Source organism: Leopardus geoffroyi, chromosome A1 (assembly GCF_018350155.1).
Source record: "Leopardus geoffroyi isolate Oge1 chromosome A1, O.geoffroyi_Oge1_pat1.0, whole genome shotgun sequence".
NCBI lineage: Eukaryota > Metazoa > Chordata > Mammalia > Carnivora > Felidae > Leopardus > Leopardus geoffroyi.
The window spans coordinates 94,820,292-94,847,171 of record NC_059326.1 but is presented as its reverse complement, the minus strand read 5'-3'; the positions used below and the strand labels follow the sequence as shown (position 1 = coordinate 94,847,171).

General features: G+C 48.6%; 1 protein-coding gene across 1 annotated transcript in view; it reads right to left on the bottom strand.

Annotated features, from left to right (window-relative positions):
• Positions 1-23,159: 23,159 nt before the first annotated feature.
• The window catches only part of COMMD10 (COMM domain containing 10), a 314,502-nt gene continuing 310,781 nt past the window's right edge, over positions 23,160-26,880 (bottom strand). The window contains exon 8 of the mRNA XM_045486328.1: positions 23,160-24,153. The gene's annotated coding sequence lies outside the window, so the exon portion shown is untranslated. The remainder of the gene's footprint in view (positions 24,154-26,880) is intronic.

Below are 26,880 nucleotides of genomic sequence, written 5' to 3'. Positions count from 1 at the left end.
ATCATCCCAGTTAAGAACCACTGGAAAAAAGCAAAACCAAGGTCATGAGGTGTCCCATGGTTGATGAGTTCCTCTGTGGCTATGATATCCTTTAGCCCGCACAGCAGCCCTACAAGGTAAGACTGGCCCTGTTAGTGTTATGCCCAGAATTCGTGATCCACAAAGACCACCAGGGAGCCGAGTCTAATGAGCTAGCTCAAGCTCAAGCCCCTACCTGCACCGATGCGGCGGTGAGATGCCAGGGAGAGAGAGCGAGTTTCAAAAGCACAAAGGTTTTATAGGGGTCTAGGGGCAGTTGGTGAGGTAATGGTTGTGGCCTCAGCCGATTGGCTGGGGAAGGGTCATGGCCTTGGCCGATTGGCTGGGGAAGGGTCGGAGTCCTGTTACGCAGGTCGCAGAGCGTGTTTTGATCCGGAAGTTTGAATGGGTGATCGGGAGGTTACTCAAGGGGAGGAGGCGTGGTCTGAGGTTTCTGCGATTTTCCCGGAAAGGGGGCATGTCGGGGACATAGTCACTCAAGGTAGAGGACACAGAACAAGATGGAGTCAGCCAGCGTAGGTCTGCTGTTTCATTAGAACTTTCCATGGTCGCAGTGACCCATCGCCTAGGTATCCCAGTGCTCTTGGGAGCTCTGCCTCAGCCACCCAACTCTGAAGTAGATGACCAGTGGCTTCAGATTGTGCATCAATCACAAAATGAGTCACCTTTTACCCATTCTCAGTCATTTGGCAATGTTAAGACAGGAATCAAAATACTACAAGACAAGACACTGAAAGTACTTTAGGAGGCCACGTTTGGATATTCTAGCCCCACCTTGAACTACAAGAGAACACAGATTATTAACATCATTAACCTTCCTTATTTATGGGACGCTGACACCCAGAGAAAAAGAAATAACCTCCCCTATGTCAAACATGTATCAGTGGTGCCCCCTGCTCTCGCGCCTTGCTCTCTGACCCCAAGACTGACCCCACTGACCCCTGACCCTAAGTACTCAAGGAACGTAAACGCAACCTATTACAGTCCCAGTCTGCCAGCATCCCAATTCCAAATTCCTGACAGCAAGTCACAATGGGGCTCTTACGTGGGGGCATTGCACCATGCCAGGGGCACCACTCACACAGACCATGGAAATCCTATGGTACTTGATTCCAGAGTATGAACAGGGCTTCAGGGACCAGCCCATGGATAAAGAGCAAATCTCTGCGAAGGTGGTAACAAATTAGACAGGTTACCTCTACAGATGTCGACTGAAGTGATCTCACACAAATCACGAGACTTCTTGATGCTTCAATGATCCCATCTCAGTTTGGCGATTGTAAAACATGGCCCCCTGATTCCCTGCCACTCCCCCCAATGGAAGGTAGAAGCCTTTGTGCCTACCCCTTCAATCTGGGCTTTGTGACATTCTGACCAGTAGAATTTGATATAAATTCTGCTATGGCAGTGTCTAGACTCAGGTCTTTAGAAAAAAATGGCAAATTTCACTCCGTGTCTCTTGGATGCGTGCTCTTCATGCCTGGCCACCATACTCAGAGGAAACCCAAGCATTCCTGGAGAAGCCCACCTGTCCAATAGTCTCTGCTTATCTTTCGTGGAGCTGAGATGAGCCTTCCTCAATGGAGCACATTCCCAGTTGGAAACCCATGTGGTTAAAACAATAATTGTTAGTGTTTTCAGCCACTGTGTTTCAGGGTAGAGGTGGTCGGGTATGCAGCGATAACCGAGAACGCTCATAATCTCAGCCTTCCTGGTAGAGGGTATTAGGTAATCCATTGAGATACAGTATGAAAAGTGAAAGCTCTTGGTACATCGGAGAGCATCAAGTCAGCTTTAATTTGTATGATTCCAAGGTAAATGGCAGCAAAGCTGTGGTTCTCCTGGCCAAGTCAGCAGCTGGCTCGTGTTCAGGGGAGAGGAGGCAGTTGCTAACAGCAGCCAGCACAGAAGCCAGGCTGGTGAGGATTGGGGCAAGGAGAAGGCACAGTCACAGACCGCTGTGGTTTATCAAGCCTCAGGGCAAAAGATGACCCTGGGAGGTTGTCTGAGACCCTTCCTCCAGACAGATACATGAAGAATATCGATTTTATTTTAAAGGTTCTGGAAGGAAACAAATGTCCGTGTCTAGCGGTAAGTTTGAGTTATTCTGGATTCTTGGTCAGGAAATACTAAACCAAGTCTCTCTGGCTTCCTACGTGGCCCGTATCTTTGGGTTGCGGTGTCAGATAAATTTGGGGACACAAGTAGGCAGGCACATCCTTGGCCACAGTGATTCTGGCCGGGAGGGTGTTTCTAAAAGTCTCAATCACTGCAAAGGACTGTTGTATCGTTGTCTCAAAAAAAAAAAAAAAGTTTCATTAGAACTTTCTAATGTAGAAGTCTGACAGGCCACGTCCCAATTTGGTGATGGAAATCCATACATTATTTTGCCCATTGGGTGCAAATACCCCGGGAGAGATCTTTCTGAACCACGTTCAACGTCTGGTCATTGTCCTTCGTTTTTTTTCTCCTTTGCAGTTCAGAGAAGGTGAGTCCTGAACACGCTGAAGTTCAAGTCCAGCCGTGCCTGCAATCAGCCCCGCCTTGTGCATTGCAGCCTACCGGAGTCCCCACATTTTGTGTGTGCCAAAGGCCATCTGAGCTGGCTTTTCTGTCACTTGCAGTCAAGAGTCCTAACTGACCAATGCGTACAAAGAAAATTCCCCAGGGTGACCGAGGCAGGAAACTCACATGGTAAATCCTTTACTCTGTAAATATCATGAAGACCCCACCCAAGTGGGACCACTTTTATTTTCTCTTCTATCCCCCTTTCTCTGCCTGGTGGGGGACTCCTGGGCTTCCACATTATTTTCCTTCTCAGTGGGGAGGCCCCTAGTCCCCACCTCAACTCGGCTGCACTCACTCTCTCCCTCTTTCTCTCCAGCAAGTTTCGACCACACCAGCGAATGCTCATCAAAGAACCTCAGGCCATGAAGTAGTAAGGTACAAGGAAGTAAAGTCTGTGAAAATGTCTAGCTACTTTCAAACCAGCTCCTAAAACCCCAGCGAGTCAGCAAAGGGCACATGCTGTCCCCAGGCCCGTGATGGGGCAGGAGAAGGGCCGCCCCCCCCCCCCACCTTTGACAACTGCGAGCTCAATGCCTGTATTTTCTGGAAATATCTCAGTTTTGAATATCCTATCCTGTGGACAAACGGTGCATCCCACTTTGGCGTCACGAAAATACGGTGACTGTTCGTAAAGCATCACCCCAGCTAGCCTGTGTCAGGAAACGCGGCTCCCATCGCAGAGGGTAGGGGCTGCCCTGTTGTACCACGGGGCTTGTCTGCACTGTCACTGTCCCAACCAAACCAGGGAGGCTCGGAGGTGGCAGGCTGCAGCTCTCAAAGCTCTGAGTACAGAGAAGGCCATGCAGAAGAAGAAGACAGTTCTTGGTACCCCTGGACTTAATTACCAAAGTATGGCTCTTCAGATGACTTATAGTGCTACACAAATGCTATTTTCTTTTAAGATTTTATATTTAGGGGTGCCTGGGTGGCTCAGTTGGTTAAGCATCTGACTCTAGCTTGGGTCATGATCTTACAGTTCGTCGATTTGAGCCCGCGTCAGGCTCTGTGCTGACAGCTCAGAGTCTGGAGCCTGCTTTGGATTCTGTGTCTCCCTCTCTCTCTGCCTCTTCCTCCCCTCAAAAAATGAACAAACATAAAAAACAATTAAATTGTCATGTCTCATAGAGGGAGGTGGGTGGGGGGAATGGGCTAGATGGGCAATGGCCACTAAGGTGGGCACTTGTGATGAGCCCTGGGTGGTACATGTAAGTGATGAATCACTAAATTCTACTGCTGAAACCAATATTACACTGTATGTTAACTAACTAGAAATTAAAAAAAATTTTTTTTTAATTGTCATGGTGTTTACAAGCTGTAAGCCATTTCACAGATATTATTGCCTGAGATGACACCAAACTACTGACAAAGTTGGCCAAGTAAAATTAAAATATTAAATAAATAATGGCTCAACGGGGTGCCTGGGTGGCTCAGTTGGTTAAGCATCCAACTTCGGCTGGGGTCATGATCTCACGGTTCGAGAGTTTGAGCCCCACGTCAGGCTCTGTGCTGACAGCTCGGAGCCTGGAGCCTGCTTCGGATTCTGTGTTTCCCCCTCTCTCTCTGCCCCTCCCCTGCTCACAGTCTGTCTCTCTCTGTCTCTCAATAATAAATAAATGTTAAAAAAAAATTTTTTTTAAATAATGGCTCAGCAATCTATTGTAATGACAAAAACCATACGGGTGGTAGAGAAAGGCAGGGAATTCGGTAAACTCTGCCCTCAGCTATCGCTCTAGCATCTTCAAAGGGGTCTGCTTCTCTGGACCACATTCCTTCAGAGTATTATTCAGTTTTGCTTAGCCTCCATGTCTCACCCACCCTCAGAAGAACACAGAAACGTCACAGGTGGCTATGTGAAAACAGTGCCTGGGTAGTTGGGCTCACAAGAACTTCCTAAACTGCACCGAAAGAACAGTGAGTCACATTATTAAATGGACCACAGCGGTGGTGTAAGTTTTACGTGATTCTAACTAACACATACTACGTAGGCTTCATGGTAAGGCATAGAATAAAAGGTTCATCTTATTGCAGCATTGTTTACAATGGCTAAGATATGGAAACAGCACAAGTGTCCATCGACTGATGAATGGATAGAGATGTGATATCTATATATCTATAGATAGATAGATAGATATACACACACACACAAAGGAATACTACTCAGCCATTGAAAAGAATGAGATTGTGCCATTGCAGTAACATGGAAAGACCTAGAAGGTATTATGCTAAACGATGTAAGTCAAACGGAGAAAGACAAATACCATATGGTTTCCTTATATGTGGAATCTATTTTTTTTTTCAATGTTTATTTATTTTTGGGACAGAGAGAGGCAGAGCATTAACGGGGGAGGGGCAGAGAGAGAGGGAGACACAGAATCGGAAACAGGCTCCAGGCTCTGAGCCATCAGCCCAGAGCCTGACGTGGGGCTGGAACTCACGGACCGCGAGATCGTGACCTGGCTGAAGTCGGACACTTAACCGACTGCGCCACCCAGGCGCCCCTGTGGAATCTAAAAACAAAACACAGGGGCGCCTGGGTGGCTCAGTCGGTTAAGCGTCCGAATTCGACTCAGATCGTGATCTTGCGGTTTGTGAATTCGATCCCTGAGTTGGGCTCTGTGCTGACAGCTTGAAGCCTGGATCCTGCTATGGATTCTGTGTCTCCCTCTCTCTCTGCCCCCTCATGCTTTTGCTCTGCCCCTCTCTCTCAAAAATAAATAAATAAGAACAACGCAAACAAATGAAGAAACAAAGAAGCAGAAACATACCCATAAATACAGAGAACACAGTGATGGTTGCTGGTTGGGGCAGGGTCGATGGGCAAAATGGGTAAAGAGGAGTAGAAAGTCTGGGCTCCCAGCTATGCAATGAGAAAGTCAGGGCACCTGGGTGGCTCAGTCGGTTAAGCATCTGACCCCATTTCTGCTTAGGTCATGATTTCATGGTTCATGAGATCAAGCCCCACAATGGGCTATTTGCTTCCAGTGCAGAGCCTGCTTGGGAGTCTCTCTCCTCCTCTCCCTCTGCCCCTCCCCTGCTCTCTCTCTCTCTCTCAAAATAAATACATAAACATTTAAAAAGAAAAGCCACCAGGATAAAATGTACAGAATAGGGAATATGGTCAAATAAAAAAGAAAATAACATCAAAGTCTCATCTGTTCACTACTTTGTATCGACTCCGGTTCAACGCTTTTTAACTTTTGCTTCAGGGGAGAGCAGTGCTAGATGTCCAGAGTGGGAGAGACTGGAGGGTCAGTGCGGGGTGGTTGACACTTTCCACACTCAGGGAGGTCCCTGTCTAGTCACAGGAAGGATGGCAAAGCCACACAACCTGTTTTATCCACAATTCTCCAGCCCAGGTGCGGACACCCTGCAGTCACTCTTGAGGGATTAATGCTCAGGGGACCATATATGTCTACGTCTCTATATCTATACCTATTGCAAAGCCAGGCAAAAGAGCCTCTCAGATCACAGAAGTAAATCTTAGGGAAAAAAAATCACAGGCTTAGAACGAGTTGTCACCCCGAGGGATGCACCGGAAGTAAAGCCTCAGCCTGAATGCCAAAGTCAGAAAACCCAGATTCAGACCTTGTCTGTCTCGTTTCCCGGCTACATGATGTTAGTTGACTTACTTCTTCTATCCTTGGCTCTGGTTTCCTCATTTTTAAAAGTCCATTAGCACGCCAATCTCCCAGAGTTCTTGTGACAATTCAGCGAGATTAGTTGATGTAGAGCCCTTGGCTGACAGTTGGGCAAAAGCTGACTGTTCATTCCCTTGTTCCCTCCTCCTTCCCTCCCTCAAATGCACAAGCCCGTGGGAGGAAGGGGAGCTGGTGGCTGCCAGGAGGGGGGCGGGGTGGGGGGGGTGCAGAGATGGCGGGATGCTTGGCTGTGGTTTTTGTAGGCAGAAAGCTGCAGCTATACTCCCCTTAGAGACAGGAACGAACGCTTTGCTGTGCTCTCAGGGAAACCAGCTCCTTGACACCATCTGGCCACGAGGAAGGGGGACCTCACGGAGGAGACAGGTCAGGCGAGGGCAGAGAGAGCTGGGCTGAGGCCAGCGGCCAAGGCTGTGCTTCCCAGCCTGCTCTGCCCAGGGGCCCCTCCCTTACCAGAGGATGCGTTTTGGATTTTGCATCCTATGGACTTTCTCTCCAGTCCACAGGCCTGCTTGGCATCCAGACTCCAAGTGATGAGCTTGACCATTGGCTGGTCACATGGCTTGGACGCCGTCCAGACTGTGCAGTTGGGATGGATGCGTCAGCTACAGCCATGGTGCAGGGCATCTGATTCAAGGGTAGAAAGGAGATGTTTGTAGGTTTTGTCTCTTTTATTATTTTAGAAAAATGAGGGGTTGCCTGGGTTAGCTCAGTTGGTTAAGCATCTGACTCTTGGATTCCTCTCAGGTCATGATCTCATGGTTGGTGGATTCGAGCCCCGTGTTGGACTCTGTGCTGGCCATGCAGAGCCTGCTTGGGATTCTCTCTCTCTCTCCTTCTCTCTCTGCCCACCACCCCCGCCCCCAAAAGATAAATAAATAAACTTAAAAAAAAAAGAAAAATGAATATATGCCAATATCAATAGACAGAGCAGCCAACTGAAAAGCCACCAGTGACCTCACCCCTTGGAGATAACCATTGCAAGTGAATCTAATCTAGAAACATCGCCATCCTCCTTCAGCTAAAAACTAAATTACTCTGTAACTCTTGTTCCTTCTAAGACATTTCCTTCCAATATAACAAGGCTCCCGACACATTTCAAGACGATTTGGGGCTCTTGGTTCTGGGTCCCGGGGCCAGATGTGCCCTTCAGAGGCCAGGGCTGGTGAGGGGTGTCTGTCACATTCTGCCAGGAGCAAAAGAGCCGTCCCATCCTTGGCCTCAAGAAACCAGCAGAGAGGAGGGATGGGGGTTGCCCCATCCAGATTTCTGCAACCAGAGGAGGATGGGCAAAGACAGAGACAGAAATGCACGAAAAAGCCTTAGCACCCCGCATTTCTCTCCTGCCTCCCGTTAATATACTCTGGGCATGTCCCCCCAACTGCAAGGCCTCTCAAGGGCAGCCCGTGCTGCTGGCGTCTGCATTTTGAAGAAGGATGGGGTGGGGTTTGCAATTACTCCATATTGCTATGAATTAGAGTAATACTCAATTAGCACATTGTGCATTTAAATGACTTATTTATGATGCATAATTGATACAGTTGCGTCTACACAGCCTTGCTGAGTCACATGAAAAGTTTCAAGGCCTCAGATGACGACTAAGCTTCCTCTTGGCACTTGGCACCCTTGCCACCTGCCCTTTTGGGGCCTGTTCCACCCAAGAGCCGGCGGCTCTTGCCTGGGTTTGTGACTTTCAAAGCAAAAATGGCTGCCTCTCAGCTGCTGAGAAGCCAGGGCAAGGCCTTGTATTCTTGCTGCCAACTCAGGAGGGAAGGGCAGTGTAAATAGCAGGTGTGGAAACCAGACCTCGTCCTCCAGGAGCTAACAGAGCAGAAAGGAGCGGCTGGCTGAAGTGGCACCAGAGCAAGTGTGAGGGGAGAGCTCCCCATGCGGCCTGTGTTTCCGGCCACAGCTTTGGGGAGGCGCAGACAGCTGGACAATCCGGCTTTCTGTCATGAAATTTCATCGGCTGCCTTTGTCAGTCACAAGATCACAAGATGGCAGCCCAAGCAGGCTCAGTAGGCAGACAACTTGAGCCCGGGACAAGTTCATCTTTGGCGGGGGGGGGGGGGGGGGGGGGGGGGGGGGGGGGGCATTCGTTTGCTGCCACAGAAGAGTACGGCAGACTGGGTGCGGTGAACAATAGAAATTGATCTCCTCACCATTCTGGAAACCACCAGTCTGAGATCAAGTGGCCTCCCTGGGTGGCTCAGTCGGTTAAGCGTCTGATACTTGGTGTCACCTCAGGTCATGATCTCACGGTTCGTGGGATCAAGCCCCACATCGGGCTCCACGTTGATGAGCCTGCTTGGGATCCTCTCTCTCTCTCTCTCTCTCTCTGTCTCTCTGTTCTTCCCCCACTTGTGCTCTCTCTCTCACTCTCTCAAAGGAAATCAATAACCTTTAAAAAAACAAAAACAAAATGTCGGCAGGGTTAGCTTCTGAGACTGCTCTCCTTGGCTTGTAAGTGGCTGTCTTCTCCCCATTCATCTCATGTCCTTCCCTGTCTGTGCCTATGTTCTAAGCTCTGCTTTTATAAGGTCACTGATCATTGTGGATTGGGGCCCAGCTTGTGACCTCCTTTTAATGTAATTACCTCTTTAAAAGCCCGGCCTCCACATTCTAAGGTACTGGTGTTTAGGACATCCACATACAAATTTCGGGGGAACAAAACTCAGCCCATACCAGGGGCTCTCTCGCCCTGTGAATGCATCACCTACACCTCCTGTGTGCTCTGTCCAGAATCCAAGCCACGGTGGGGTGCTGCTGGCCTCTGCAAAGAACGCTGAGGGAGAAGAATCACAGTGGGAAGGCCAGTGTGATCCCTTTTCTCTCATGAATTTAACAAGAAATCCGTAAAACCTCCCCACTGGCTGCAGGAGGAAGGAAAAGGCCCAGCGACAAGAAGTGTGGAACCACAGTGCAGGTTGAAGGGCACTTCTGACCCCACTGCTGGAGGCCTTGGAGCCACCGAGGACCCGGGAGTGTTTTCCAGATCCAGGCATTCTGAGCTGTGGCTGCCCTGGGGTTTGGGTTCTGAGGCTTCCGAGCAGTGACATGTGAATCGAGATAATCAAGCCCCTTGTTTGAGCCAACCTTGCTGTGCAACTACCACTTACTTGCAAGACACGAAAGAGACTCAAGGGCAGTACGGATGTAATACAACCAACACAGGGGATTTTTTAAATAATTTTCTAGTAGACGTGCTACGAAAAAGTTAAAAGAAGCCAACAAAATAAATTTTAACAATTACTTCAGTATGTCCAAAGTACTATTTCCACATGTAATCAGTATTAAAACGTGGAATGAAATTTTTATGTATTTAAAACTAAATATAATATTATCATACATAATTATATAATGTTATAAATAGAAGTATATATTATAAAATAAATTACAGTCATATATTACTATTAATTATTATACAATACATGTAACATGATAACATATTTGTACATCTCTAGGGGCCCCTGGAATGGGGGCGCCCAGTCCCACCAAGTACACAATTAAAGCCATTATCTCGATCATTCAGGTCCTAAGGTCATCTTTTTCTCTGTTACCTAAATCGAGTGATCAGAGCACCTGGCTGTCTTGGTTAGTAGAGCATGTGACTCTTGATCTTGGGGTTGTGAGTTCAAGCCCCAAGCTAGGTGTAGAGATTACTTAAAAATAAAAATCTTGGGGCACCTGGGTGGCTCAGTCGGTTAAGTGTCGGACTTCGGCTCAGGTTGTGATCTCAAGGTTCACGAGTTCTAGCCCCGTGTCGGGCTCTGTGCTGACAGCTCAGAGCCTGGAGCCTGCTTCGGAATCTGTGTCTCCCTCTCTCTCTGCTATTCCCCCGCTCACGCTCTGTCTCTCTTTTGCTCTCAAAAATAAACACTAAAAAATCATAAAAAGTACATAAATAAAAATCTTCAGGCGTGCCTGGGTGGTTCGGTCCATCAAGCATCCAACTCTTGAATTTGGCTCAGGTCATAATCTTAGGGTTTGTGGGCTCGAGCCCCATGTTGAGCTCTGCTCTGATCGCCTGGAACCTGTTTGGGATTCTCTCTCTCTTCTCTCTCTACCCCTCTTTCATGTGTGCAAATACACTCTTTCTCAAAATAAACTTTCAAAAAGAAATTAATGACAATAAAAATCTTTTAAAAAATAAATTGATTTGTTTCTCTAGTATCCCAAGTCCGACTATCTTGGAGCACAAAGACATATTTACCTGGAATCTATGGATGCACCCTTGCTTCCAGATTTGGAAATAAAGCAAAGGTTGGGATGATCCGGCAGCCTGGGGAGATGTGCCAAGGACCCAGCATCTTGGGGACTTACCAGCCTGTACCACGGCGGTAGGCCAACCCTGGTAACCTCAAACTGCGTCCAGCTCTGTTGAATTGTCAAGACAGCTTTTGCAGAATGAACAGTGATCCCTCTGCCCCTTACGGATGAGGAAGCTGACGCTGAAAGGTAATGTGACTTGTGCAGGCCACTCACCAGGGAGACGGAGATCCAAGCCTCGAACCCGGTCCCTCTGATTCCAAAATTGGTGCTTTGCACAGCGCCCAAGGTTTCTAGGGCCTCAGGTGTAAAAACAACTGTCCCAGAAAATAAAAATCTAAAGTGAGGTGGGAAGTGCTGTTGTTGTTGTTTTAGCGGATTACTCGGGTCCCAACCTCAAAGGCTCCACGTGCGCAAGCCTCCCTTGGTTGAGCGAGCCTGACCCTGGCAACTGGGAGAAAGTCTGGTCCCTTCCTGTTCTGCTGAGAATCCTACTGTCAGACCAGCCCTGACCTTGCTGGCCAGTGCGTTGAACGGGCAGCAAAATCCATTCTCCTTGATGGGTGGAGTAAAATGATTAAGATGATGTCTGTTAAGCACGAAGGACATCTTGGCATCATGGCGCTCTCCCAAACTGATCGATAAACCCCGTCATCTGCCTTAAGCACGCCATGCTACCTTCAGGATGAACCTTGTCTCCCTCCCATCTGCGGGATTACTCCTGCTTGAGACCCAGCCCAGGCCTCCTGATCCCTCGGATGTCTTAAAAGACTCACCTGTGTGGGTCTGAGTTTAATTATACTCGTCAGCCAAGGGATTTGGGGGGCTTTAATTTAAAGACGGTGTTGAACGCTTTTAAATTATTTTAAATTTTCTGAGGCACCCAGCTGCAACACACGCCTTTCATAAATTACAGAGCAAATGCGGCGGAGGCTGTGCGCGCAGAAGGGCCAAGGATCAGAACAGATCCCCAAAGGATGAAATATATTTCTGGCAACGAGGAAGAGCTTAGCACACACCTATCATTATTGTTAATGGCACCGGGGTGTCGGGCTCCCTCTCAGGGCGCACCACAATGCAAACGCGGCTCTTGGAATTCAGTTCCTCGCTGCTCCCTGGCCGCTCGGTAGCACTGAGCCCTGGTGAAATGTGTGTCAAGTTCTTCAAAACAATTATTGCTGCTAGAGGAAAAATGATCAGCGAAGTGCTCTGAAGTTAACACCTCCTCAGCGCCGGAAATGGAAATGGAAATGAATTCTGGAAATGTCTGCATTCTGTTGAATATGAATCTACAGACATCTCGGCTGCCGTGTGCAGAACGGGAGAAGGGACTGTAAGGGAAGATAATGAGCTGACGAAGGAACTCACGAGGTCTAGAGGCCAGAGTAATGGACTGGTGGTCACACTCCCAGGTTCTTGCTACGGTTCTGCTGCCGGACCCTGGGTGAGCTCTTAACCTCGCAGAGCCTCCTTTCCGGAGGCTAACTCACAAAGGTGTGGAGACCAACAATTTATGCTAGAATCCAAATAATCATGCAAGTTACCTGGAAGAGTGGCTGCAAGGCCCACCGTGTGCGACTGAAATCTTCCCAAGGGAGCTTCAGCAGCGAGGTGTCTGAGGGAACGCTCCCCGGAAAGGAAAGCACCTGTCACTCCTGGGGCTGCTGTGTGTGGCTCAGACGTATTGGTTCCTGGACACAGGGATGATTTGGGGACAATTCCAAAGGTGAGATGGGAGACTCCTCGAGGGAGAAGATCCCACCCGCACTGAGCAGTAGAGCCAGAAAATTCTGACATGGACCCCAAGGCACAGAGTAGGTTGGTAAAATGGGACTCAGTATGACTCAGTCTTGGTTAAAGCTCCAGAAGCTGAGAAGTATCAGTGAACGCCAGGAGCCAAGAAAGGCCCCGTCGTAAGTGGGGTGCTGGGCCATTTGTGCAGGCAGGCCACTGTGCAGATTTCTTTTCTCGCCATAATCTCCCTGGTGGATCCAAAAGGTTGGGGCTGGGAAGATTCCAGACTTTCTTTAAAGACAGATGAGGGCACACCGAGCCCCCTACAGGTCCTCCCTCCTACTCTGGGGTCGAGAAGGAGAGGCAAGACTTCCCTCCTTTCAACCCAGCTGAGATAGGCTTCCGAAGAATCACTTGGCAAGTCTGACCTGTGTCCCCAGGGGTATGCTGGGGACAGAGGCTGGGTCAGACTCACGCCTCAAGAAGCCCACAGGCAGGGGCTTGCCAAAACAGCCTGGTGGCAGAGCCAAAATGCCCAGGGCCAGCTGCATGTCTACAATGACCATCTCCCAAGGATTCGATGGGGGACCCCAGGAATGGAGGTGGCTTGGCAAAACCTCAGACTCGACTCCTTTGGGACACAAACAGGTGTCCACTCTGAACCCAGAGCCACTAAGTAAACGGCAAAGCCAGGATTCAAACTCACATCTTTTGATTCCTAACCCAAAGACCTTTGCTTATCGCTGTCCCTCTTTTTATATTTTATCAGCCAGCGTTAAGAGGTAAGTGTGCAGTCTAGAAACTCAATTTCTCCCGCACGCCTAGATAAAGGACCTGCTGAAAATAAACCCATGTAAACACAATCATTTCATATATGAGACAGCAAATGCAATCATTGGCCTCATTTTACCAGTATTGTTCGAGATAATAATTGGTGCACTAATCGAGTCTGACATCAGAGAAAGCTCTAATTTGATAAACTCCTGATTCAGGATTATAGAGCGCTGACGCTTTCTCATGAGCGGCACATAAGAGTAAGCAGGTAACAGAGTCCAGTGTATTCTCCAACATTCTCTGGAGTGCTGTCAACCTGTCATGATTAATTCCGAAAGGAGAGAGCAGAATATGGTTTGTGGAGGTGACAAAGTTGTCCGTTTGTCAGACAAGAGGACAAGAGTCTAAACAGGGTGACAAATGTAAAGTTTGGGGGTTTGCTTTTATTCACTTGGACATTTAATAAAAAACATTTTTTTTTCTCCAGAGAAATGACCATTTGAATTGTTTTTAAATTTTTTTAAGTCTTATTATTCATTTTGAGACAGAAAGAGAGCATGAGCAGGGGAGGGGCAGAGAGAGAGAGACTCCCAGTGCAGAGCCTGATGTGGAACTTGAACTCACAAACCGTGAAATCATGACCTGAGCCGAAACCAGGAGTTGGACACAACCCACTGAGCCACCCAGGTGCACCCAATTTGATTTTCTTTTTTTAATTTGAGAGAGAGAGAGTGAGAGAGATCACGAGTGGGGAGAGGGGCAGAGGGAGGGAGAGAGAATCGTAAGCAGGCTTCACGCTCAGCATGGAGCCCAACTTGGGGCTCAAACCCATGACCCGGAGATCATGACCTGAGCTGAAATCAAGAGTCAGATACTCGACTGAAGGAGCCACCCAGGCGATTCAAAAATCCGTATCCCTGCTTCACAAAACTTCAGGAGTTTCAAAGAAATGAGTGGACACGTGCGGGTAGTGGACCAGCCACGAGTTCTAAGGATGCAGTGCTGTACCTGAAGGGCAGAAAGCAGGGAGGGGGGTAGGTGGGCCCCGATATGACAGATCAGCATTTCTATAATCTCCTCTCGACCCCCTGCTCCGTGGCTGCTAAACTCAGGATTCGAAGAGCAGACCTTCTTCTGCCACGACCTGGGACGCAGCGAGAGGTAGCTGGGAGCTGGAGGGCCACATGCCCTGAGGCACAGAACGTGAGGTACGGCGTCTGGCGCAGTCAGATTGTAGGTGGTCAGGGTATGTTCAAATGAGTCACTGTGTGCGTGCAAAATTCCTGAGAACGGTGGGCTTCCCGGACCTTGCCCTCAAGGGGCGCTTATACCTTAGGGTGGTAAGTGACTTACACTATCATTTGGTCTATCACCTGATGTCTGGGGTAGAGCCAAGCGCTCTATCACGGTCACTTTAAAGCTTGAGAAACTGCTATCTGCCCATCCATCCGTGTGTCCATCCATCTGACACAGAACAAAGGTATTATAGGAGCACAGAACCCGGGGCCTGACCACGCCTGGGGTCCTCCGCTTTCAGGCAACCCTGCTGCCCCAGGTGTGGGTCTTTAAAGAGGGTCACAGCCCATGTGGGACCACAGCTGGCAGGGATGAGGCCGCCCAGGGCGCCCTGCACAGAAGGACGTCTTTGTGCGAGCTCAGTGTGGAAACTCAGACTTGGGGCAGTGCGGGCTTTCAGATGGATTTCCTATCATTTATCTTCTTATCAAAAGGTTTAATCACTTCCCGCTCTCCTGACTGTACGGGAATAATGACCCTATTCTATCCTTACCAATACAATGCACAATAGAAATGGTTCAGAGTCTCTCAGGCCTCCTAAAATGAATGTCTTATTGTACACACATCATTCAAACCACAGTAAAAGGAATGTTTAAAGAAGAGAAAGAAATCTCAGTAATCCCACGCACAGCGATTGCATATTGCCCGCCGGTCTTTGCATGTGGGCACGCCGAGAGGAATTGCACGTTGAAAATTACTTGTCCTGTCATTTCCCCAAGAGGCCGAATGTATTCTGACACATCGTGGACCTGTAGCTTCTGGAGAAGTACAGCATGTCCCCCTCTATGATTTTCAACTTCTCTATCCAGAATGAACAAGTACTGAGAAACTTGAAAACGAATCGCAGTGGTTTCTGCCCAGCGTTGGGCTGCTGAGGCCTTGTTCTGGAAACAGTTAAAAGCTGTATTACATTCCTGGAGGGCAAGGGCTGTATCATATACCTTGATGCCTCCATTAGCTCCCCACCCCCACCAAACAAAGCTCCTTTCTATGAGATCAGGCGTATTAAATAACAACAGCAGCACGAAACCTGAGACACCCTCACGGGCAGTGGCTGATGCTCACGAGGCCTTATGCAGACCGATCGAGTCCTCAAAGTGCTTCTGGCTTCCCCAGGCTCCCCAGGTCAGAGTTAGGACCCTCATCCTCTCTCCAACACCAGAAGGGAGAGTTTTTTCACAACTCCCCGTTCATTGTATCCTACGGAAGGAAGAATTCATCACTGATACTGCCACTTGGGCTGTTTAACCATTCCTCGGGTTGTATAAGAAGGGTGGGGGGTGTTATGCACCTGTAAAAGTGGGTGAAGAGATATGGAAGCAAAGGGCCTGTAAAGACACCCTACAGTCTTACTACTAAAAATGTGGACCTCGGACCACCAGCATCAGCATCCCATGGGAGCTTACTATAGAATGCAGAAACTTGGGCCCCTCTCCGGTGCCATAGATTGGATCCGAATCCACACTGCAACGAGACCCCAGGTGGCATGGATGTGGTTGATGAGGGACCACACTTTGAAAACCACTGCTCTAGGGTGTCTGGGTGGCTCAGTTGGTTAAGCGGTTTGGGCTCAGGTCACGGTCTCACAACCCGTGAGTTTGAGCCCCTCATCAGGCTCTGTGCTGACAGCATGGGACCCTGCTTGGGATTCTCTTTCTCCCTCTCTCTCTGCCCCTACCCTGCTCCCTCTCTCTCTGTGTCTCTCTCCAAAATAAGTAAATAAACTAGAAAGAAAGAAAGAAAGAAAGAAAGAAAGAAAGAAAGAAAGAAAGAAAGACAAAAGAAGAAAGAGAAAGAAAGAAAGAAAAACAAAAGAAGAAAGGAAAGAGAAAGAAAGAAAGAAAGAAAGAAAGAAAGAAAGAAAGAAAGAAGAAAGAAGAAAGAGAAAGAAAGAAAAGAAAAGAAAGAAAACCACTGCTGTAGAACCAGTCAGGGAATTCACATACCTGAGTATCCCCCTGGGGCATTTGCCTGTGGGTGTAGAAGAGGCAAGTAGTGAGTTTTCATTTCCGTGAAGGTAGAGGAGACCACCAGGCAGGGAGGCACACTCACCCACTTACTGCTGCCTGCTGTCTCCTGGGTCCAGACTACCCTGCAGGCCACCCCACCCCCACCTCCCCTCCCTCCAGTCTCTGCCCAAGATCTCCAGCTCTAGGTCATCAGGCACATGGGATCCCATTTCGTCACCACGATGCACACAAAGCCAATCTGAACCATGTGATATAAAATAGTACTCACTTAACAGTCTCGTGCGATACACAAAATTAGAATTAACGTGAATACTCCAAAATTTTTTTTAAAAAGCCATCAGGCATTTCATAATTCAGGTGCCTGGATGGCTCATTTGGTTAAGTGTCCGACTTCGGCTCAGGTCATGATCTCACGGTTCATAGGTTCGAGCCCTTGCGTTGGGCTCCCTGCTGACAGCTCAGAGCCCGGAGCCTGCTTCGTATTCTGTGTATCTCACTCTCTGCTCCTTCCCCACCCGCACTCTGCCTCTCTGTCTTTCAAAAATGAATAAAAGTTAAAAAAAAAATTTTACGAATTGCATAATTTCAAGACCAGAGGAGGTCCTGGGAACCATTTCTACTTTTCCCACACGCCAGGCCACAGAAATGCCTGCCATCTTTTCTCAGCATCTGTAATCCGTGAATCTTCTTATTATTTACATATATCAAAGACTTTGTTAGCATCCTGGTGATGATTTTGCCAATATTTATCTTCACTGATGTCATTTACTGTCACCTAAAAGATCCCTGAATGGGGATGTTCGTGCTAAGGCTGATAAAAAGTTCCCCTAAATCGAAATCTGTGCAAGGGAAGTTAGATGTGGTAAAATGCCACAGTGAAACCCGTTCACACACTCTGACATGCTATTAATATAGGAAAAGGCTCTGCAAAATATTAAAGATAATGCTACGGGGAGCGGGGGTGGGGGACAGAGCTTTCAAACCAAGAGACAACGTAATAATTACAGATTTATGCTCTCCTGGAACACATCCCCCTGACTCTACATTTATTGCCTTGGGAAAGTTTGTCTTGAATTATGCAAGGTCTTCAAAAAAGCACCCGTTGCATAAAATGTGACCACAACATACATGAGAATGTTTTATTCCTTGGGTCACCGAAGCCAAAAACGTATCCTGATACATCCAACGTGATTTCTCCCCTTGGTTATGGAACTCGACCCCTCCCCTGGGTTGACTCCCCTTGTCCAGACTCCCTTTATCCCCTGGGACCCCACACATGGCATTGCATGCATCAGACACATGATCTGATGCATGAACATGATCACCAGGCCATACCCACTGAGAGAATTGGTTTTTAACTAATTCTCTGTTTTTGTTAAAAATATATATATTTTTAAATATTTTTGAGAGAGAAAGAGAGCAGGGGTGAGGCAGAGGGAGAGGGAGACACAAAATCCGAGGCAGGTTCCAGGCACCAAGATGTCAGCACAGAGCCTGATGAGGGGCTTGAACCACAGACAGAGAGATCATGACCTGAGCTGAACTCAGACGCTTAACTGACTGGGCCACCTAGACGCCCCTGTATTTATTTATTTTTTTTAAGTCAGATTGATATTTTTTTGAGCCTTGGCTTTGAGCAAGGGCCTTGACCACTCGGCCAGATGGCTGTTTCACTTCTCAGTGCCTCAGTTTTCTGTCTTTGCAAAGAGATCTGCCCTCAGCCTGACAGTCATTGCTCTGGGGGAGTTGTACGAAGAGGAAGACGGTACGCTTGAGGGTGAAGAGGGGCAGGGGTCGCAGCTGTGTGACCCGAAGTGGAAGTGGGCATATAAGTCCATTCGCACTCCGGGGTGAGGGGTGAGGGGCCATCACAGGTGGGGCACAGCCCTCACGCAAGCTCTTCTGCAAGGCCTCTCCAGCTGAGACATACATAGGGTTGTATCTCAGGGGAGAGGGTGGAGTGTGCCCTGGGGTCTGTCTAGGAAGTAGCCAGTTGTAGCCATGAGCCGATGAGCTTGAGTCTCAAGAGGTAACTATAGCACGCCTGGGAGGCTCAGTGGGTTAAGCCTCCGACTTCGGCTCAGGTCATGATCTCATAGTCCATGAGTTGGAGCCCCACGTCAGGCTGTGTGCTGACAGCTCAGAGCCTGGAGACTGCTTTGGATTCTGTGTCTCCCTCTCTTTCTGCCCCTCCCCTGCTCATGCTCTGTCTCTCAAAAATAAATAAACGTTAAAAAAAAAAAAAACTAAAAAAAAAAAAAAAAGAGGTAACCACAGATGGAGATCAGAGCTGGGGGAAATAGGGATTGAGACAGGTGGAGTGACAGGGCCCCCACGTGCGACAGTCCTTTTGCTTCCTCCTGTGCAAACGCCTCTTTGGCCCTTACTCCAAAGGAAGCTCACAGATGCACCAAGGGAGAAAAAAGTGTGGAGTTGAACCATCTGAAATTGCCATTTTCAGGCACCAACCAGTTGACTATTGGCAACAGCACACGTGATTGAACCTAAAATCACCCAGTGGAAATGGTGGGGAGGGAGAGTGCGAAACCCTCTCAGATTTGCCTGTGGCAGGAGCTAGGCAGGGGGAGGCTGAGCTTCGGAGGAGACCCTCTGTCTGTGCCCCACCATGGGGGAGGTGGCACAGACTGGGGACTTCGGAAGTGACCCTGCTCCCTTCTAGTGATGGATGCCGAAGACAGAGGGGTTATTTCCATGAGCTGCTTGCAAACGACCACTGCCGTCCTCACTCTGCCTTGTCAGGATTTGTTTTCAGATAATGTCTTCAGGGCAGGGTAGAGACAGTCTCCTAGTCTCCTGTGTATTCCTAGCAACTTGTCTGGGTTCCGGATACCCACTGGAGGCTCCAAGAAATGGTTACTGGATGGGGCGCCTGGGTGGCTCAGTCAGTTACGTGTCTGACTTTGACTCAGGTCATGACCTCACGGTTCATGGGTTTGAGTCCCATGTCGGGCTCTGTGCTGACGGCAGAGCCTATTTGGGATTCTCTCTCCCACCCTCGCTCTCTGCTGCTCCCCTGCTCATGCTCTCTCTCAAAATAAATAAATAAATAAATAAATAAATAAATAAATAAATAAACATAAAAAAAAAAGTTAGAAATAGGATGGCAGTATTTCCTAAAATTATTGGATGACAAAATAGATTGTTTTCATGGCGCATCTCCCAGGACTGGTGATTCTCCCAGACTGTATTTTGGTCCTTCAGACAGAGGTTGGGCTGAAATATATTTATGCATGAGCTATGAACAATAAATTAATAAACTAGATGTCAAGGTAGAAATGGGTAAAATACTGAGGAGGAGAAAAAACTCTTTCCAAAGACTTGAGAAGTATTTCAGAAACATCAAGTACATGTAAATAATTGATATAATATCAGTCATAACTTAATTATTCATTGACATAGGTTCCCTAAAGATATGGATGAAGAAAGACTGGATTAGCCTAGTTGAAGGTATATATTTGAAAATAATGGGACTACATAGCATCAAATATATTCTCACTTTTCAATAATTCAAGCTAGTTCCACCATTTTCTTCCGTACTTAAAGGTTTTAATGTGTCTATGTAATTTGCTAATTCACCTGAAAATATATGAAAGGCACAATGTTTGGTATCATGGGTCTACAAAGATGAATCAAAGGAATTTGTCTTCAAGTCCCTCTATGAAAAGAGGTGGTAAACCAGAAAGCTTAGATTAAATGAATATTTTGGGATAAGTCGGTATGTGAGAGACACAGACAAGCGCTAGGAGTTTCTGAGGGACAGAGAGATGTTGCCTTCCAGCTCCGGGAGGAGACATGTCTTGGTGTCGGGCATTTTTTTCCGGGAAGGCGGTCTGTGGGTGAGGAAGGCCATGGAAGGCAGGAGGAAAGAGCGTCCTCTAGTGGACACTATGGATTGTGTTTAGACGTGAGCACGTTTGTACGGTCAAGTAGCCAACATTATCCAGTGCCAGTGGGTGTGTGAGAGGTAGAACTGACAGCTGGAAACCCACAGAACGGGTTTGTAAGGGCCTATAATGGAAAGTTCTGTGTGAAAACAAATGATGTGTATTTTGGAAATGTGAAATCCTCAGCTCTGCTCTGTCTGCCTTGGTAGTACAATGATTCGCCAACCAATACCTGAGAGTCACCAAGGAGATCCTGGAAATGTGCACCAAGTGCTTTGCCCAGGGAATGAGGATGGAAAGGGCCCCTTGGGTTCGCACTATTTAAGATAATGTAGGGACAAAATAATGAAACCCGGTCATTTCCGTGTGAGGACGCTGGGAAATGTCCTGGCAATAGCACCTCAGTCTCACTCGGGGTCATCGCTAACGGAATATGGCCATGAAGAGGTGGCTCTACGCAAGTGGTATGTGAGCAAATAAAAACCAAACATGGCGCCTGGGCTTTCAACGAACTACAGCCAGTATTTCCACGATGACCGAACGCCTCCCTTGTGCTCTCATTTCTTGTTCCCATCAACCCCATACATTATATAATTCCCTTTTTGTACCTTTTATAAGGAAGCTCAGGCTCAGAATGGTCTAAAAAAACTAAAAGATGCAAACTCGCAAGCCAGCGGCGGGGCTTTGATGTGAACCCAGGTCCTTCTGATTCCCAACACAGGGCTCCCCAGAAGTCACAGCCTTTACCTCAGAGGTAAAGGGGCCAATTCCCCCTTTTCTCAGGATCTTGGGACCCCTGTCTGTAAAGGAGGGTGTGAGGATGGGGAGGAGTATGCACATACCAATCCGAAGTCTACTCACATCCCAGGACCGTTTTGCAGCTCAAATGTGAAAGCATGTTTTCTTTTTTAAAAATGTTTCATTTATTGTTGAGAGAGAGAGAGAAAGAATGGGGGAGGGCAGAGAGAGAGAACACGAAGCAGGTTCTAGGCACTGAGCTGTCAGTACAGAGCCTGACGCCAGAGCCCGATTCAGGGCTCGAACCCATGAACTGCGAGATCACGACCTGAGGTGAAGTTGGACGCTTAACCGACTGAGACACCCAGGTGGCCCAAAGCACATTTTCAACACTGAGGTAAGGACTATATTAACAACCCCCATAGGGGTTAGAAAAAAAACAAAGCCCTGCAAAATAAGAGCTCTTCCTGGGGCGCCTGGGTGGCTCAGTCAGTTGAGCGTCCGACTTCAGCTCAGGTAATGATCTCGTGGTTCATGGGTTTGAGCCCCGCGTCGGGTTCTGTGCTGACAGCTCAGATCATGGAGCCTGCTTCCGATTCTGTGTCTCCCTCTCCCTCTGCCCCTCCCCCACTCACACTCTGTCTCTCTCTCTCTCTCTCTCTCTCAAAAGTAAATAAACATTAAAAAATTAAAAACAAAAGAGCTCTTCCTAAAAACTGCAGAATTGGCACAGCTGGGCCATAATGGGAGGGCTGTGCCTTTAAAGGGTGTGGTCAGTCAGCAGCTGGAAGGGTAGAGGGGAAACTTCTCAGGCTCTCCACTTTTGCCTGAGGCCATCTTCAGGTCCTAAGTACGTGGGACTGGACTTAGCTGTCCTTCCCCTTGGCCATCACGCATAGCACGTAAGCCCAGAGGCCAGGGCTAGGCCTGCAGAGGCCCTTCCCTGAATGCAGCTGCCACCGGCTCCCTGCACTATGTCTGCCCTCACTGGCCAGGGCCCCGCACCCACGGCCAGGCGCTTGCCCTGATAGAGAGCTCAGAGCCAAAGCCACCACCAGTAATGCTGAGGGATTTGCTCTGGGGCCATGACATTGTCCTGCCACAGCAAAAGAAATGTATCCAGATGGACGCCACGAAGCCTTCCGTTCTCTGCTGGCAGAGGGGGCCCATGTCTCCCCATGGTCTGCAGGATAAATCCATTCAAAGACCCCAGCTTCCAGGGCATAGGGGGACCCCCAGGCCAAACTCAGAGCGAGTGCTGCCAGATTTCTTTTTGAATTCATAAGTCTTGGTGGTTCAGAGCCTGCTCTCTCAGCTTTGCTGAATTCTCTCTGGCAGGAACTGTGCACAAAGCCACGGCCCAGGACAAGAGTCTAGGGCCAGCAGAGAAGGTGCCACGTACCTAGCAAATGACAAACTTTTGGTTTGAATTTCCAGTGTAAGGAAATATTGATGGAGGGTGGCCATCACCCATTGATGGAGGGTGGAGCCTGGGTGGCTCAGTCAGTGAAGCCTCCGACTTTGGCTCAGGTCATGATCTCACGGTTCATGAGTTCAAGCCTCGTCTCGGACTGTATGCTGGCAGCTCAGAGCCTGGAGCCTGCTTCGGATTCTGTGTCTCCCTCTCTCTCTGCCCCCCCCCCCCCACCCATGCTCTGTCTCTCTCAAAAATTAACATTAAAAATTTAAAAAGAAAAGAAAAGAAATATTGATGGAAGGGAGGGAGGTGTTGTCTCTACCTTATCCTGAAAATGGCCTCTGCCTTCCTCTTGGCTCGCAGGTGGATAATAGCTCTTCGGGGCTTTGGGCTGCCTTCCAATGAAAGTTCCAATCCTTCCAATGAAAGTTCCAATCAGAAATTTTTCCTGGGCTCCAGACTCCCAACAGGCCTTTGGCTGAATGTCAGTGGGTCTGTGAACTTGAACTTATCTGCATCTAGTCTATACTGCACATGGCAGGAAGAGTCCCTATTGGTTCCCAACCAGCCTCTATTGGGATGCTACAGGGCCCGGAGCTTCCTTGTGTCTTGAGACATCCATGATCCCCTAAGGACTGTTGCTGCAGGAAGATAAGACTCCTCTGTTCTTCCTCTCTGAGAACCGGGGCCCTTTGTTCCCAGACTTCCATGAGTGGTTTTGTCTGCCTAGAGCATGAGTGGCAGACAGGGTCCAAGGTGTGGCTCTGGAATTAGTACTTAGATTTGCAGAAACTTGGCCTCAGCCTCATCCTTCCCAGCCCTGCTTCTCCCTCAATAAAGCAAGTTTCTTTCTTTCTTTTTAAAGTTTATTTATTTATTTTTGAGAGAGAGAGAGCGAGCATATAAACAGGGAAGGAGTGACACAGAACCTGAAGCAGGCTCTAGGTCCTGAGCCGCCAGCCCAGTCGGGCTCAAACCCATGAACTGCAAGATCATGACCTGATTCGAAGTCCGACGCTTCACCGACTGAGCCACCCAGGCGCCCCAAAGAGAGCAGGTTTCTAGAACCATGGAAACTGATACTCAGTTACCACTGGATGCCCGCAGGGGACCTGGTGCGGGCAGAGTGCAATCTGCAGAGAGACTCCAAAGCCTCTTTGGATCTGCAAGCTGACTAGCCCCAGGAAAAGAATGTTAACAGCTCGCCCTGAGCTGAGCGAGCTACAGAATCCTGTCTTGAAAGGAAGAATACCATCTAGAGGTAAACAAGAACAAACAGAAGGGGCCGGGCAGCAGCCCCCCTAGCCAGAAGAAACAAGGCAACAGGCGGAATCCAGGATGGTAAAGAGCTGGCTGAAAACATCCCAAGGAAGTGCCTAGATGCTACATATTTCCAGTGCAAGAACACAAGCAACAGCAACTACACTAACAGTTTCAGAAGCCAGGGGCGGCGGTGCAGGCAACAAATGCGAAAGTCACCTGGCCAGGGAGCGCCTCTCCTCTCTGCAGAAGTCCTGAGGTCCGGCAAAACCAGTGGGGCGAGGGGAGGGGGGCACTGGATGCTGGGGTCCTGTGAAAGCCCAGAGACCCCGCAGCATCCCGGCTGTGCGACCCCTCCACTTGGGAATGCAAACCAGGAAGAGCCTGGCTCCTAAGAAAAGGCTCAGGTCCATGCCCTTAGCACAGAGCTCAGGAAAGCCAGTCTTTTCCCTCCTAGCACAGCATCCTCCGTCCTGGGCAGTTCAGCGCATCCTCACTGTGGCCGGTCGGTTGTTTGTCCGCTGCTTCTGCGGAGCAAAGGGGAAGTGTAGGAAACAACATCTTCCACCAGTTGCCCTTCTCTTTTTAACAGTGCATCTTGCTCCCAGCCCCATCTCCAGGGGGGTGTGGGGAGTGGGGCAGCAGAGGCCCTCCTGACCTTGATCAGCCTGGCAATCTGACGGGCATGGGTAGTGCCAGAGAGGCCAAGCGGAGGCAGAAGCAAACAGGAGAGCAAACTCTCTTGTTGCCATCAGACAACGGGAGTCCGAAGCCACCGCCGTTGGATAGGCTGATCTTTCAAGAGAGGCAGGACATATGCATCTGTATATGAAATGTCCCGTTTACAACGGTGGGTTAAAATGTTCAGACAGTAGTTTTTGGTGGGGCAGGCTCCGCCAGGCGCCTACACCGCTCCGTCTCTCCCGTGGGTAGGTAAGTGCTCCTGCAAGGGCACCATGCGGCCAGCCCTGGGCTGCCCCAAGCCCACCGGGCGATGCCCTGGAGCCTGGCAGGGCACCGCCTTACTGCCATCCAGAGTAGCCTGCTCTAGAAGAAGAGGTTTCCTCTTTCTGGAAAGTGCAATCTGCCAATCTGAGCAAATAATTCTGGCCCCTCCGCGGGCACTGTTTCTAGTCTGGAACAAGGCACCCATCCTTGTCCGCTGTGGAATCTGAAACACGAGTTGGCGGGATGGCGCCCACCGTTGCCTCATGTGGCCACAGGGGAAGAATGATAGCCTTTGGGCATTTGGAGCCCCTCTGAAAACAACGAACTGTTAAGAGTCTCGCCAAAGAATTACTGTACCCAAGTAATAGTTATTGACATCATTGCAAAGCCTCAGTCCTGTTCTGCCTTGTGTCTGTGAAATACCAGAGACACCGACTCTTCCCCATTGTATGGACTGAAGCTGAACACTGAAAAGGTTAAGATTGGTCAGTGCCCGGGGCACCCAGGCGGCTCAATCAGCTGAGCGTCTGACTTTGGCTCAGGTCATGATCTCAAGGGTGGTGGGATGGAAACCCACACGGAGCTCTCTGCTCTCAGTGCAGAGCCTGCTTCAGATCCTCTGTCCTACCCCCCACCTTCTCTCTCTGCCCCTCTCCCATCATGCTGTCTCCCTCAAAGATAAATAAAACATTTAAAAAAAAAAAAAAAAAAGACTGCTCAGAGCCCCCATCTGCAGAATCAGACTTAGGATTTGGACCTCAGGGGTAGGGATCTCCTTCTAAAGTCCCTACTTGAGGCCACCTCCAGTCCTCCAAACTCTGTAGAGATTCCACTTTTCAAAAAAAATTTTTTTTAATGTTTATTTTTGAGACAGAGAGACAGAGCACAAGCAGGGGAAGGGCAGAGGGAGAGGACACAGAATCTGAAGCAGGCTCCAGGTTCCAAGCTGTCAGCACAGAGCCCAGAGCAGGGCTTGAACCCACAAACCACAAGATCATGACCTGAGCCAAAGTGGGATGCTCAACCGACTGAGCCACCCAGGTGCCCCTAGAGATTCCTCTTTTATTCCAGGGTAGGGACCTACTTTCACCTTTTCCTCTTCTTTCCTTCCTCCCCTCACCCTTTCTCAGGAAGTGAGAGCCAAAAGTCAAAGGCTTCATTATCATAATAAGCCACCGCAGTTTTGCACTCCAGAGGGGGTCCATATCAGCAAGAGAAAGGGTTATTTTGCTACTGGATTATTTATTCCCCTGGGAACCCCATGAGGGCTCCTACCTGGTGAAATGGCAAACTGTCTGGCAAGAGACCGCACCTATAGCACATCCCAAGTATTACAGACAAACACAGAGTTACCCAGTTTCATATGATTCCTTGGGAAACACACACAATATGGAGCTAAACTGGATAGTAAGTAGAACAGGGTATTCAACCTCCTCTATGAATGTATCACTCTCTGGTTTACCAGGGTACCACGTATCCCCACTTACACAGAGGGGAAAGTCCATCATTACTGGTGACCTTCAATATTTTTATGCATTCTAGTGTTGCTTTTAAGCACAGAAATATTGCTCATGGTCTTTCTTTCTTAATCAATCAGCCAATCATTAACAACTCGTCATCTCTGCCCCAGTCTTTAAAGAACATTTAGAAGGAGAATTAGAAATACTGGGTCCTGGGGCGCCTGGGTGGCGCAGTCGGTTAAGCGTCCGACTTCAGCCAGGTCACGATCTCACGGTCCGGGAGTTCGAGCCCCGCGTCGGGCTCTGGGCTGATGGCTCAGGGCCTGGAGGCTGTTTCCGATTCTGTGTCTCCCTCTCTCTCTGCCCCTCCCCCGTTCATGCTCTGTCTCTCTCTGTCCCAAAAATAAATAAACGTTGAAAAAAAAAAAAAGAAATACTGGGTCCTTCATTGATCAATGGAATATGTATAGGCATACATGTATCTATACACACATATATACTAATAATACAAAAGAATATCAAGTTAAACTGCTAACTGTGTACAGACAGCAAGTTCTTCAAGAGTTCAAAGAAAGGGTCGAGGGATTACAATGAAAGATAGAGAAATCAGGGAAGCTTCCTGGAGTTGGTGATGTCTGAGCTACAACTTGAGAAACAGGAACAATTTCCCTGGAGCTTTAGGGGCAGGAATGACCTTGCTTTAGTTGATGGAAGAAATGAAATTCTGATTGGGTGGCAGTGGGGCAGCAGAACCCAGTAAACAACACGGATAACACTTCGGATAACGTGATGGGGAAATATCTGGCTTTTTAGTTCAGCGTGTGTTTGAATGGAGTTGAACAAAAT